The sequence below is a fragment of the Carlito syrichta genome, unplaced genomic scaffold (assembly GCF_000164805.1).
Source record: "Carlito syrichta isolate Samal-C Ts95f unplaced genomic scaffold, Tarsius_syrichta-2.0.1 Scaffold311456, whole genome shotgun sequence".
In the NCBI taxonomy this organism is placed as follows: Eukaryota; Metazoa; Chordata; class Mammalia; order Primates; family Tarsiidae; genus Carlito; species Carlito syrichta.
The window spans coordinates 264,160-277,861 of NW_007255552.1; positions in this window are offsets into that span (position 1 = coordinate 264,160).

Sequence of the window (13,702 nt, forward strand, 5' to 3'; positions counted from 1 at the left end):
TGCTAGATATGGAATATAGAGCAAATATTTTGTAAGTAATAGTAAATAATATGTCAAAAATTACAAGTTAAAAAAATTAAGTGTATCCAAGGGTCTGCCTGGGGCATATGCAAGCGTGGTAGCTGCATTCTCTAGGCTTAGTAGGACATCTCCTTCCATTTGGTATAACCCAAGTGTGTTTTGGGCCCAACTCATTCTTCTGAGACTAAGAAAATAAACACACTAGCCTGTTCCTCCTAATCTAGGGTCCTAATTTTGCTGATCAAGTTATCCTCTCCTGATTTCCACTAATGTATTCTATTGTCATTAAAATAGAAAACATTTTCAAGCATATAGAATCATATAATTATAACTTCACAAACCTGTCAGCTAAATATATTTGATGTATTTATTAACTCACCCAGTGTACCTTCCGCTTTCAATGTAATGGGTTTTCCATTTGATTAATGCTTCCCATCAGATAGCATTCCATCTTCTCTGCCAGTGAACTGTTCAAAACACCCAGCATAGCCATGGCCATATCTGAGAACCTTTCCTGGAAACCACCAGGCAGAATTGATCACTATTCTCTGTACTTGAAAGCACTTTTCACCCTGTATTGTGATTTATAGCATATGTTTTCATCACCATTGCTAGATTCTGATCTCCTTGAACACTGGGATCAACTCTTTTTTAGCTTTATCACCTCAGATCTTACCATACTGTACATGATGGAATTCGATAATTGTCTGTTGAACTGAACTCAATGGATTTGGTTCTGGCAGATTCCACAATGAGCATGCAGCAAAAAGACTGATTTCTAGTCCAGTTCTCTTCTCATTCCTGGCTCCAAGGTCTTATTCACAGTCATGTGCTGTGTTTCCTAATTGTCTCACAGGAGTGTTTGCTCTGATCCATGCAAGTTTTTTTTTTTTTTTTTTTTTTAGTGTTAAATTTGCTTCATCATCTTAGGAAATGGATGATTTCTTCTGTGAAATTTCAGATGTCATTTACATGAGCACAGATTACTTTTGTGTTCTTTGTACCATAAATCAAAATAACAAGAAGAGTTTCAAAACATAACATCAAAAATATAATTTTTTAAAAACTGTACTCCTATTTCCCTTCATGGCGGGGAACAAGAGCAGAACGAGAGGCAGGGCTATATAAACTGTTCGCATAATGCTATAGAGAGCTTGATGTATAGTAATGGCTCCAGGATGGTAAACGTCTCTCTTGGCTCTCTTAACACTGTCAGATTATTACTGTGTTCTCAGATTCAGCTGGATGTGTTCAAGGATCTTCTTTGGTCTGAAAGGTCAGCTGCTTTTAGTTGTGCACTGGTAGAATACTAATATGTCCTTATTCAAATTACCTGCTACAGCGCTTATTAAATTGATGGCCTTGTGCTCTAATTTAATACTGGTGTCGTTCCGAGGCGGGCAGCCACCGCACTCTGCGCTGAACTCAGTGATGCCGAGGCAAAGTTCAAGCCGACACCATGGTTTGGGGCTGCATTTTCCCACTAAATTAGCAGTCAGATGCAGTGTATAATTAATTAGCACAAACCAGGGAAAGCTTGTCATTTAATAAGCCTTTTTTATTTCCACATTACACAAACAGTGGGAATTGATCCATTAAGTGCCTGGCTATTAATGCTGTTTAATGTATGTCTGGTTGTTAAATTGAGATGTCTTGGTACATACATCTCGAGTTTAAGAGCTCCTTGTAGTTTGTTCAGTTTTTTCTGAGATTTTAGGTCATGTTCCACAAGATCAATAAGAGCTTCATTACTGAATCAGAGCCTGGTTAAGACCTGTATATGGATTGAAGCTGATAGTTTTAAGCGTGGTCTCAGAAATAAGTTTTCATACATGTATCGATATGTCTTAAAGTTCAGCTAGTCTCTTTCTCCTAATATTAAATATTGTATTGTGTTTGCAGGATTCTATCTTTCTTTTTTAGATAATCCTTGCTGGCAATGGCCTAAGGCAGAGGAGAGCTTTATCTTTGTGGTATTCAGCATAGTATTGTGGAATTTTAAAGTTGGAAGAAGTCTTATGAAATATACAGAATGAGATTTCAGCTGCCCTGCCAGGGCACATAGTCTCATAGTGGTCTAAAACATTCAAAAACCTGGATGTCAGAAACAGCCCTTACTCTAATTTTTTCCCCCCTTAAAATGCTTGAGGATGATTCACACTGTTTTGTGAATTGGTTGTTTGTAGTTATGAGGTGATTAACAAATATGTTCTTTAGAATAAGCATCATTACAGCTTACATGCACAAATGAGGACATTAAAATGCTTTTTCCTTTTTTTTTTAGTGAAAGCATAGAGAAAAACAGGAAACTTGAGTGTAAAAAGACTTCAAGAAAAGGACAACAGTTTGAACAGCTGAATAGGTCCATTTTCCACATGGAGAAATTATTGTATTTGCCTGTGTTAGTCATATTTAGATTAGAGAAATCAGTTCCTATATATATTGTCAAATGTCAAAGAAGTTAATTATGTGTGTGTGCCCACCATATATATGAAAATGTACCTCAAAGTTTCTTAAAAAGACCAACACACATAATTATAAAGTTATGCCAACATATCTAATTTTTTTTTCTTATAAACCATGTTAAATTTCCTCAGGTTTGCACAGGGAACGTTAAGGCTGCATTTTTGTTAAAAACACCACTAGGATTGGTTTTCCTTCTATAATTAGAAGAAACAGTTGAACTGCAATGTTTTCACTAAAATGTGTGGTATGGTCTGGGTCTGAATGTTGCTGTTCCCCCAGGTTCTCATCTTGTAACCTAATACCTACTGAAATAGGGACTTTGGCCACTAAACAGTGCCCTTATAAAAGAAGTTGAAAGGAACAGCTTTGTCCCCTTTCAGCCATGTGACTTCACAGCAAGAAGGCGCCATCTTTGAAGCAGAGAGCAAGTCCTTACCAGACAACGAAGCCACTGGCATCTGGGTCTTTGACTTCTCAGAACTGTGAACAATAAATTTCTGTTGTTTATAAACTGCCCAGTCTAAGACATTTTGTCATAGCAGCCCAAATGGACTAAGGCAATGTGAAAATTTTGTTGTAACCAGTTGCTGAAATAAAATACTTGTGGCACAAAATACTCAGGTTTTGGGGAGAATTCAGATCTGTTTAGCACTTACCTCATTCTACTCTGCTCTGTACGACAATGAGATGTTTTTATGTTTTTATTCTATTCTGACTCTTAGTGTTGTGCCATGTCTAAATATAACATTATACTTAAAAAAAATTTTTCCCTGCAAAATCAAGAATGGTAAAACACACTTGGGTGGTTCTGAGAGAAAATTTGTTTAATGGAATGCACAATGATCTTCAAAGGAAAGAGAGTTAAATACATACTTTATTTCTCAATGCTTAATCCATATAATGCCAGTAAGTAATTTATTGTGTGAGTGAATTTTGTATCTTCCATTACATTTCCTGCTCTGCCAATTTTTCATATAATGATAGAATTACTTTCATGGTGCCATTATCTTTTTCTCAGTAAGAACGTTTTGTGATTATTTATTTACTAACAAACTCATTCATTAATTCTCCACCATTTATGAAGGTCCTATTATATGCCAATAACTCAATAAAATACATATATTGATTTTTTAACCATTTCCCTATTTTTTATTGACAGTATTTATCCAAAGAAATGTATTTTTGTTACCAATTAAGCTTGTTTAGTTTTTGTGATAGAATTAATGCCATTTACTCAATATTTTCAGTTCTTCCCAGACCCTTTAAAGTTGGGTATGTAGAATATATCTTTGGCAAATGGGTTGTAGGAAAAAGTGTGTAATTTGCCATTTTTTTCTCTGGTCTGCTACTCTTGTTGAGATAATTTTCATCAGCCTGAGTTCTTGCATCTCTACAAATGAATAGAACTTCATATTTACAGTTGATCAGGCAGTGTGAGTTTGAAGTAAACTTTTATTATGTAACATGGATATTATTTCTGCTATATAATCTTGCCTATCCTAATTTATACAATTATTACAAATTATAAGTTTTTGATGGAGAAAAGAGAGATGTTGGTCAAAGGTATGGTTTCAGTTAGGAGGAGTAAATTTTGGTGACCCCTACACTGACCATAGTAGGTAATAATGTATTACATATTTCAAAATGACTGAAAGAATAATGAACATTTGTATACCTAACCCTGAATTGTGCCCCATGTCTTAAAAAATAAATACAGGTTGGTTTGCCCCCCCCCAAAACAAACAAACAACCTCCCCCAAACCAAACCAAACAAATGACTGAAAGAGTAGATTTTTAAAATGTTCTCACCACAAAAACATATGGGCAAATGAGGTGAGAAATATGTTAATCAGTTTGATTTAATTATTTTGCTGTATATATATATATCAAAACATCATATTGTATCCCATAAATATATAACAATTATTGCCTGTTAACTAAAAATAAATGAATGAATAATATATTCTATCATAGTGTTCTTCAAATAGATCTTTGCATATTTCTTGTAAATTTTTTTCCTGAAAATTTTATAGTTATATTGCATTACAAAAATTATTATCCACATCTTCATAGATCTATCAAAGAAAAAATTCTTTTTAAACACATTTTTTCCCTGGGGGTCTGTATATCCTATAAATTTTCTGATTAACTTTAGTAGTAGTTTTTACTTTAGTGTCCTGGATTTTCTTTGCCTACGAATATATAGCAATCAAAAATATCTATGTTTTCCTTTGAATGCAATACCTGAAAAGTAAACTAAGATAAAGAACATTTAAAATGTGTATGTGTGTATTGTATTTACATATATGTATATATTTTAAACAGAGATGAGATCTTAAGTTGCCTAAGATGGTCTTGAACTTCTGGCCTCAAGTGATCCGTTCACCTTGATCTCCCAAAGTGCTGGAATTACAGGCACGTGCCACCACACTTGACCTTAAAATGTGTACTTAAAAATATTTTAGCTGCATTAAAAATTTTTTGGTGGAGCATCCCAATTTGTTGTGACTCTTAGATTATATGTAAGAAGAGAAGCCTATGCACTAAAATTTAAACTATGCTGTGACTCTATATATATATTTAACTGGCCAAAAAGTCCTGCCTCTAAAAGCCTATGCCTGTAATCCCTCGCTTGGGGAGGCTGAGGTGAGTGGATTGCCTGAGTCCGCGGGTCCGAGACCCGCCTGGGCAACTTGGTGAGACCTCATCTCTACAATAAATAAAAAATTTAGGTGGGTGTGGTGGCACGTGCCTGTAGTTCCAGCTACTTGGAAGGCTGAGGCGGAAGGATCGCCGGAGCCCAGCAGGTCGAGGCTACAGTGGTTTGGAGCGGCCACTGCACTCCAGTCTGGGTGAGAGTGAGACTCCAACTCAAAAAAAAAAAAAAAAAAAAATAAATTTACCTGCTTGTGTAAATGGCATATCTAATTTGTAACATGGGGTCAAAGTAAAGAGTAGTGAATCTTATTTTTCTTCCAGTAGGTCAATTTAATAGTCATTTGAGATATATTTGGATAGCTACTGATTTAAAACAAAGAAAATAAAACTCATGAATCAACACTATGTTGAGATGCAAATAAAATTTACAGTGAAATCTGTTAACTTTAATTTTTGAATAATTTTGTTATACAGCATCTAATGACATTAACAATTCCAAATGAAAATTTGGGATTAATGGTGGTAAATATCTGTCTGGGGACAGGGAGACACCTCTTATCAACAAGGGTGCCTGAATGAAGCATATTTGTATACCTAACCCTTAACTGTACCCCACAATATCATAATAAAAAATATTGATTATAAAAAAAAGAAAATTTTCATGAGTAGTAATGTAAAACAAAACTGCTATTTTCTTGGTTTCTGCTGAGTTTTAAATATCACTTCAATACAATTATTTTTAAACTTATCTGTAAAAATGTGAAAAATGAGTAATAAATGTTGACCAACTATCGATAGGCTAATATGAGGATATTTGAGTTCTTGTTTTTAAAATAAATGTCTTTGGAATAAAGGACAGGTTTAATCAGATATATACAAATTAAATAGTAAAAATATTTAAAGAGAATTTTGAATTAAGGAATGTTGACAAACAAAAAGTGGGCATATATAAATACTTACATTCTTTCATTTAATTACATATTGAACAACCTTTTAGAAAGGAAATACCTAAACAACACCCCTAATTGGGATTTGATTTATGCTGGGACTTAAAAATAATGAGTTTTTATGTCTACTTCCTTATCAAAGCTGACTTTAATGTGTCTAAATAAGATTTGTGTTCTGGTACTTATTTATTTTATCACTATACATTGTACAACTAAATAATACATGATCTCAGTAATAGAATCAAACTGTACCTTATAAATAGCTATAAAATTGAGGGTTTAGAACATTCTAGAAAGTATACTTTGTAATACTGTATTTAACCTCTAAATGCTGATGAAATGCTCATAAATTCCTGTCTTGTGATTGTGGAAGGTTGTAGCCAATACTGTTCATTAAAAATAACTTTTTGAACAAGAAAGTTATTACTATTAAGAAAAGTAGAAGAAAATACAAAGCCTATTTGTAGAATGTATTACAATTTTTGGGAAAGTATGTGGTTAAATGATCAAAAAAATTTTCATTATTAGCTTCATAAAGTTAACAAAGAAATTTCCACATTTAAAGAGATTATTTTTCTACTTTGTCCAGTTTCTTTGACTTTTTATATCCTTTGAGCCTCTTTGACTCTTTTTCTAGTACATATTTCCTAAATAAATTTTGTTAAGATATGTATACCAAAGCCTCATCTATAAAAGGAAAATGATTTTAAGGCTAAGGTGAGGACATATGGCTAAATAAATTACTATGGTAGATAAATAAAATAACATTTGATATAATCATTAATATGAGACAAAATAATATATAAGGATATGCAAAGATATTCATAGTATTTTTCTATATAAAAAACTAAGTTACAAAATAATATGTATCACTCTGACCCCATTGTGAACACATTAGATGTTAGACACATACCTATGTATACATACATTATAGTATGTATATGTCAGTTTCTGGCTATGCACTTATATAAAACAATGCATACATTGATAAATAGGTAAAAAAGATTAAAAGTCTTTCAGTTTTCTTTATTGCTTACCTGAATTTTCTAAAACAAACCTGTTATCTTTGCATTGTATAAAATGTACTATACTTTACAATTATCCTGTGACTCTTTAATGATCTTGTCATGGAAAATTCATTTCATTAGAATATCTGGTAACTTCATTATAATAATAGTTTGAACACTTGAATAAAGGTTTCATAAAAAATACGAAGAAAAAATGATACTTTTTCCTTTTTTTCTATTTAGATATTTTGAAATTGATATATTAAAGGGAGTTAGTTACAGACATGTTCCAACAACAATTGTCAAAAAAAAAAAATCAGTCCATCAAGTTTGTTGTCCTCACGTGATGTTTCTATTGCGAGAAGTTATAGTACTCAAGATAATTCTCGTATCAGGCACTGAAATTGACATTAAAGGGATTTGGATTACAACTGATGACCATGTAAGGCTGAACAGAGACAATAATTTTTTTAAAGTTCTGAATGGTATTGAAATTTTTAAGGTAAGAGCTACATTAATAGAAATTTACACATCTTTTCCTTTCCTACTCATGTGAACACATAGAAGAGTAGAACGGATATGACTACTCACATTGTCTTTTTTTTACTGTGGCAGAATTTGTAGAAATAATTTATGATGAAATAAAAAATGAATTAAGAATATTCTTTCTTGGTCACTGAAGTGTGAATAATAGCTTATATTTCATACCTTATGATATCTATAGGCAAAATAACAATGTAGCACATTTTACTCTGGCCATTATACATGTGTTAAACACAATTGCAAAACTTGAGGTATGCAAATATTATATTAGTTGTTCAAAAATATTCCTATTAGTTGTAATTTATTTAATAGCTTTTGAAGTGCAAAATTCGACATGCAGATACTTTCATTTAGGTTACTTGTTTTATCCACATTTGAATTAATGGAACTGCATTACCCAGTAAATATCTTTAGACTGAAAGACAGTGAGTGTTTGGAAAAGTTACTGTGTAAAATACTTTTGGAAGATTTTTGAAACTTTCAATCTTTTCAACTCACAGAGTTTTGTCTTTAGGGAACTTAGATCACTAATTCTATATTTATTAAGAATAAGTCAATATATTTGGTTTGTTTAATTGCTGTTCCTTTTTTTCAAAAGCTTTGTTAGTATTATTATTTTTCTATGATAGGCCATGAAATATGCAGCCTATAAAATCATCCCTATTGGGAAAGCATTAAAGAAGAGACGTCATCTTTTGAAGCGAGGTATGATTATAAATTAAATTTAAGTCCCTAGACATCATTTAGGTGATCACTACACAATGCATTTGGTGTTCACATCAAAATTACTGATAGTTACCCATTCTGTTTAGTCTTAAGACAGAGTCTTGTCCCTGAAAATTAAAAATAAGTATTTTCGAGTTATAAAAGTTCAAAAAGTTTCTTTTTAACTCATCTGTGACATTTTACATATACTTTAAAATAATTATTTTAAATAATTTGTGTAAAGTACTTTGAAATAAAATTTGCAAATTAATCATTGTTGAAAATGGTTTGAATCGAAAGTTCTGAACACTGTAGTTGCTGTGAGATGAGGGAGTGAAGGGCAGAAAATTTATATTAGAGCGTTTTACATACTAATCATCTAGAATGGGATGTCATAAACTGTTTCAGATAGTCTCCCCATTGTAATGATAGGATGTCTTTAGATAAATTTGCAGAATTTATTTTATTTTACTAATTGATTGGTGTATTCATCATCCACAGATATATTAGTGAAAGCTGGATTCTAAATGACTTTCCTTTGATAAGCTTTCCAATGAATTCTTCTCACACTGCTTTCCTGGTGACATTTGAACTTCTTTCATTATATAAAACACATCTGGCATGAGACATTGCTGAATAATAATCATGGAGGCTAACATGTTAAAGATGGGACCCCTGACATAGTCAAATATGTTCTGGTTTAGAACAATGACCTCAACTAATGCTGCTTTAAGTGAACCACATTTAAAAGAATATACAGGCATGTCTCTTCTGCCTGCCTGTCTTATGCTAGAATTGGTCGAAGAGAAAGAAATCAAATTGCAAACTGTGTTTTCTTGTTTAATAGAGATGACTATCGTAAGTCATATTTCCCTCCCATCTGCAAATATTTTTTTCTTTTCTTGTCTGATATTAAAAATCTTGCAATAAGTAAACATTAAAATGGGATTATTGAAAATATATGTTAAATCACGTATTACTTATAATTTACATTTGTATCACAGGTTACTAAATTTCTTCCGCAGTGTATTTCATAAAGGGGAAGATGCTGATAAGATCTCGTTTAAATGGCTTGCTAATACAAGAAGCAGATCATTTTAAATGGACCTTACATCTTTATAGGATGTTAGAAATGAAGACATTACCTCAAAATGTAGGTAATTATTGCCTCCTCTTTTATCAGTGCTATTTTCTGAGGTATTATCATAAGAGAGCACTTTAGTATTAAGCAGGGCCTTAGAGTGGCAATAAATCAGTCCAACTGAGTCATCATTGTCTAAGGCATCTGAACTACTGAAATGTTGTGGATCCTACTGAGAGTGTGAAATCACTTGACCCTTGGCATTAACCTTTGCTGAATGAATAGACACTGCTTTCCACATCGAGGAACAAAGCAGAAGACTATTGATTAAACACCACATTCACTTGATATTAAATACTGGCTGAACTCACTTCTTGCTTCTAGTTCCAGAGGGATAAACCTAGAGAGTTGCTGAATCTCAGGAGAATGGATGTTTGTAATTCAGAGCAATGTTTTTCCTGGAAAGTACTTTTTTCCCCTCCTTTGATCAATAGCTAGCAGCCATGATCAGCCATGAGTATGTATTGTCAATTCTGACCTGTGTATTTTATCACGTAAGGTGAGAGGTCACAGTGTTGCGACTAACATTTCAGTTCTAAGCATGAGTTTCTTCCTGACTTCAATATCTGTTTAAAAAAACGATTTGTTTTATTTTATTTCTTGTTTATGAACCATTGTTTTGGCAATTGAATTGTCTGCAGTAGTAAAATATAGGATTTTTCTAAAAGTCTTTTATTTAACCACTGCTTTTTTTGCATATGTTGAATTTTAACTGAACATTGTTGGAAGAAATCATAGCAAAAGGCAATCTTAGGACTTATGAATTACGTTATTTGGGAAAGAAAAATGTTATAGTTAAATAAATTCCTCAAGTTGAAAAAGGAAAAGCATTGGAAGAGAGCATAGCAGCAGTACCTATGAGCATAAAGAGAATAATAAGAGAATTAAGTATTTTACAAGATTGTCTTAAGCGAATTATCTTCTGATCCATTACGTCTGCCTAAATTACTGACAACAGTGTGACAGCTTCTTTGTAGACTTACTTTATCCAGAAGGATAATTTAAATCAATTCAACCCATGAAACCAGAGTTAAATTTTAAAAAATTGGGCTACAAATTAGAAAATCATCATTATTTTGAATTTAAATGACTTCTCTGTGCTTAATTTTATATAACTGTGATTATTTTACTGCAAGAAACCACATAAATAGCTATAAGATCTTTCTTTTCTAAGATTTCATATTAATCTGGATCCAGGATAGTGCATCAGTAAAACTCTTTGTAATTGTTTTCCCTGCTAAGGGTTTTGACTGGCGCTATGTTCAACACCAAGAATTCTAGATCAGCTAGTTGTGAATCTATCATGGTTGAGCAAAGATCATTCCTTGCCTGCATAATAGAAAATCTTCCCTCTAAGAATATAATGGCGTAATTTAATATAGTAATACATGCAGTCTCACACAGTTTGCACAATTTTTGAGAGGGGTATTAGTAGGCTGAGGGAAGTTGATAAAATGAATCATGCTGCTACACTTAATGGTCAATCCTTTTGGTTTGATGCATTCTGCAGGGTGTGTAGCCCTTGAAATCTTTCTTTGAAAGCTGCTGAAGCTTGGAAAAATATGAAAAACATTATTTTAAAAGACTATTTTGGTTATGTATCATATATTTCTTTTTCTTTATTACTAAGGACACTTGTATAGAAGTCATTTTTGTTTCACTATTATCTTGAGAATGGGAGTGCTATGTGTGCACAAGAACTTTGAAGTTTACTTTGGCACTTGGGAGTACCCATGTACCATTTATTTGAACAACATAATACAGTACCTACTTGTCCTGTGCATGCCAAATAAAAGAAAGATATTCAGTTTACAAATGCTGATATTTTAAGGTTATATTTAATTTAAAAAATTAACTAGAGTTTATTTTTGAGATGCCAGATAAATGTATTTATTCTGCAATTCACGCTGGAGAACAAGGTATTTTTGTGATGGTTTAGACTTAATCAGACTGGAGAGAGAAGGTCACATAATAAGTTTATGACGTAAACTGTGCTTAGATGTCAAGGTCACATAATAAGTTTATGACGTAAACTGTGCTTAGATCTCATACAGCACACATGGCAGATCATTTTGTTATGTTTTTTGATGTTTGTAGGTGACGTCCAAATGGAAATTATTCTAATATGAGGTTGTTGAGATATAATGCTGTCGTAAATAATTACAATTCATTGTAATAGAAGTATTGGAACTCCAAATTCAGAATGGAAGATGGAAGGGAAGAAGAGGAAGAAGGAGGAGAGGAAAAGAAAAATAGGCCGGGCTCAGTGGCTCAGCCTGTAATCCCAGCACTTTGGGAGGCCGAGGTGAGAGGATTGCCTGAGCACGTGGGTTCGAGACCCACTCAAGACAACTTGGCGAGACCTCATCTCTACAATAAATAAAAAATTAGCTGGGCGTGGTAGCTCACGCCTGTGGTTCCAGCTCCTTGGAAGGCTGAGGCGGAAGGATCGCAGGAGCCCAGTAGGTCGAAGCTGCAGTGGCCGGGAGCGTGCCACTGCCCTCCAGCCTGGGTGACAGAGTGAGACTCCAACTCAAAAAAAAAAAAAGAAAGAAAAAGAAAAAGAGAAAAACACTTGACTTACTCCTACAGACTTTGAAAGAAAAGACCAGATATGAAACTCAATTGAGACATCTGCAAAAATAGTTGTTTATTGGTAACATGGGTGAGGAGTTTGCGCATTTTTTTTATGCTCAAAAAAATAAGATTCATAATTCAAATTTATGCTAGACTAAATCCCCCATCCAGAGACAGCTGAGAACACATCAAGGTAAGGAATTAATTTTTCTGTTGTTTAGAGGAGAGATCCAGTATGGTTTATGCATGAAATTGTATTGTTACCGTATTAAAAACAAAGTTTTCTTTCCACAAAGTGGAGACTTTTGGAAAGTCAATAGTAAAAGGTCCAAAAGTATTCTGCTACAGGTAGTTTATTTAAAATTGATCTTTTTCTGAGAAATGCTTTGTCGTGACTCTAACAAGTCACCAGAAACTTCTTTTTAAACGGTTTATGTCTAAAAATACATCTTTCAAGTTTTCCATAGCCTGAACATAACAGACTCCAGCCTGGTAGGAATCTTTTTGAGGGGAGTCTTTTGTTTCCTTGAATTAGCTGAAGACTTTGAAATTGACCACACATTGTTAAATCTTTGCTCGGGATCTAGTAAAAACCCGTATAGTTTATCTGACATAGTAGAGTTTATCTTTTTACATTTGTCATTCCTCATAAAAGATATCGACCAGAATTTTTGTGACTTTGACCAGCAGAAAACCTTGGCTGACATACTCAAGGCTGAAATGCAGTCAGCGGAAATGGAAACACTTCAACTCTGCCCCTGTGGCAAGAATGGTTTCCCTTCAGACAATCTGGTCAGATTCTTTATGGACCCAAGGGGAGGTACGTACTCAGGGCATTGCGTTTATGTTTTTTCTGACCTACCTGCTCCTCAGGGCTACATCCTAAGACGGCTGCTTGTGTAAAACCTTTCAGAACTATGCATCATTGATCTAGCCATCATCACACTGATCTGTTGGCTTTTCACTAAACTTTACTTAAGTGAAAACTAACCCTCTCCTTCCTGTTTGGGGTTATGATTGACTGTACGTCTTTTGAATGGTGTGAAGACGCTGGCTGTGAAACTGGAACACAGCTTTTTAAATGTCTGTAAAAGAAGGAAAGAAAAATGTGTACCCTCAGCCACTACAGAGCGAGATAAAAGAAAATAACGATAGCATGCACTGAGATGGCAATGTTGACCTTTCAAAGATCTTTGAAAATGACTTTTCTATTTTTTTCCAAATTTATTTTTTAAAATACAAATTTCACAAGGATACATCTGAATTCATTGATGCAGTATTTCAGTGGTGCTGCACACATATTTATTGACAGTTGCTTAAATATTTTTTTTTCTTGGATAACAAACAGAGGTCACTTTCTGCCTGAGATATAGAACTGGAAAAGGTGAAGAAAAATAATAGGCAATGAGGGGGCTATATGGACATTAAAAATTGGTCAGAAAAGAGAATAATAGGAAGGTATGGGCACAAGTCTAGTATATGAGGGGGGACCTAAAAAGATCCCAGAATTTGTTCATAAAAATATGTGTATTTATTCTTACATTTTTTTGGGGGGGGGGGTTGAAGTCTCACTCTGTCACCCAGACTGGAGTGCAGTGGCCGCTCCCGGCCACCGCATCCTCGACCTGCTGGGCTCC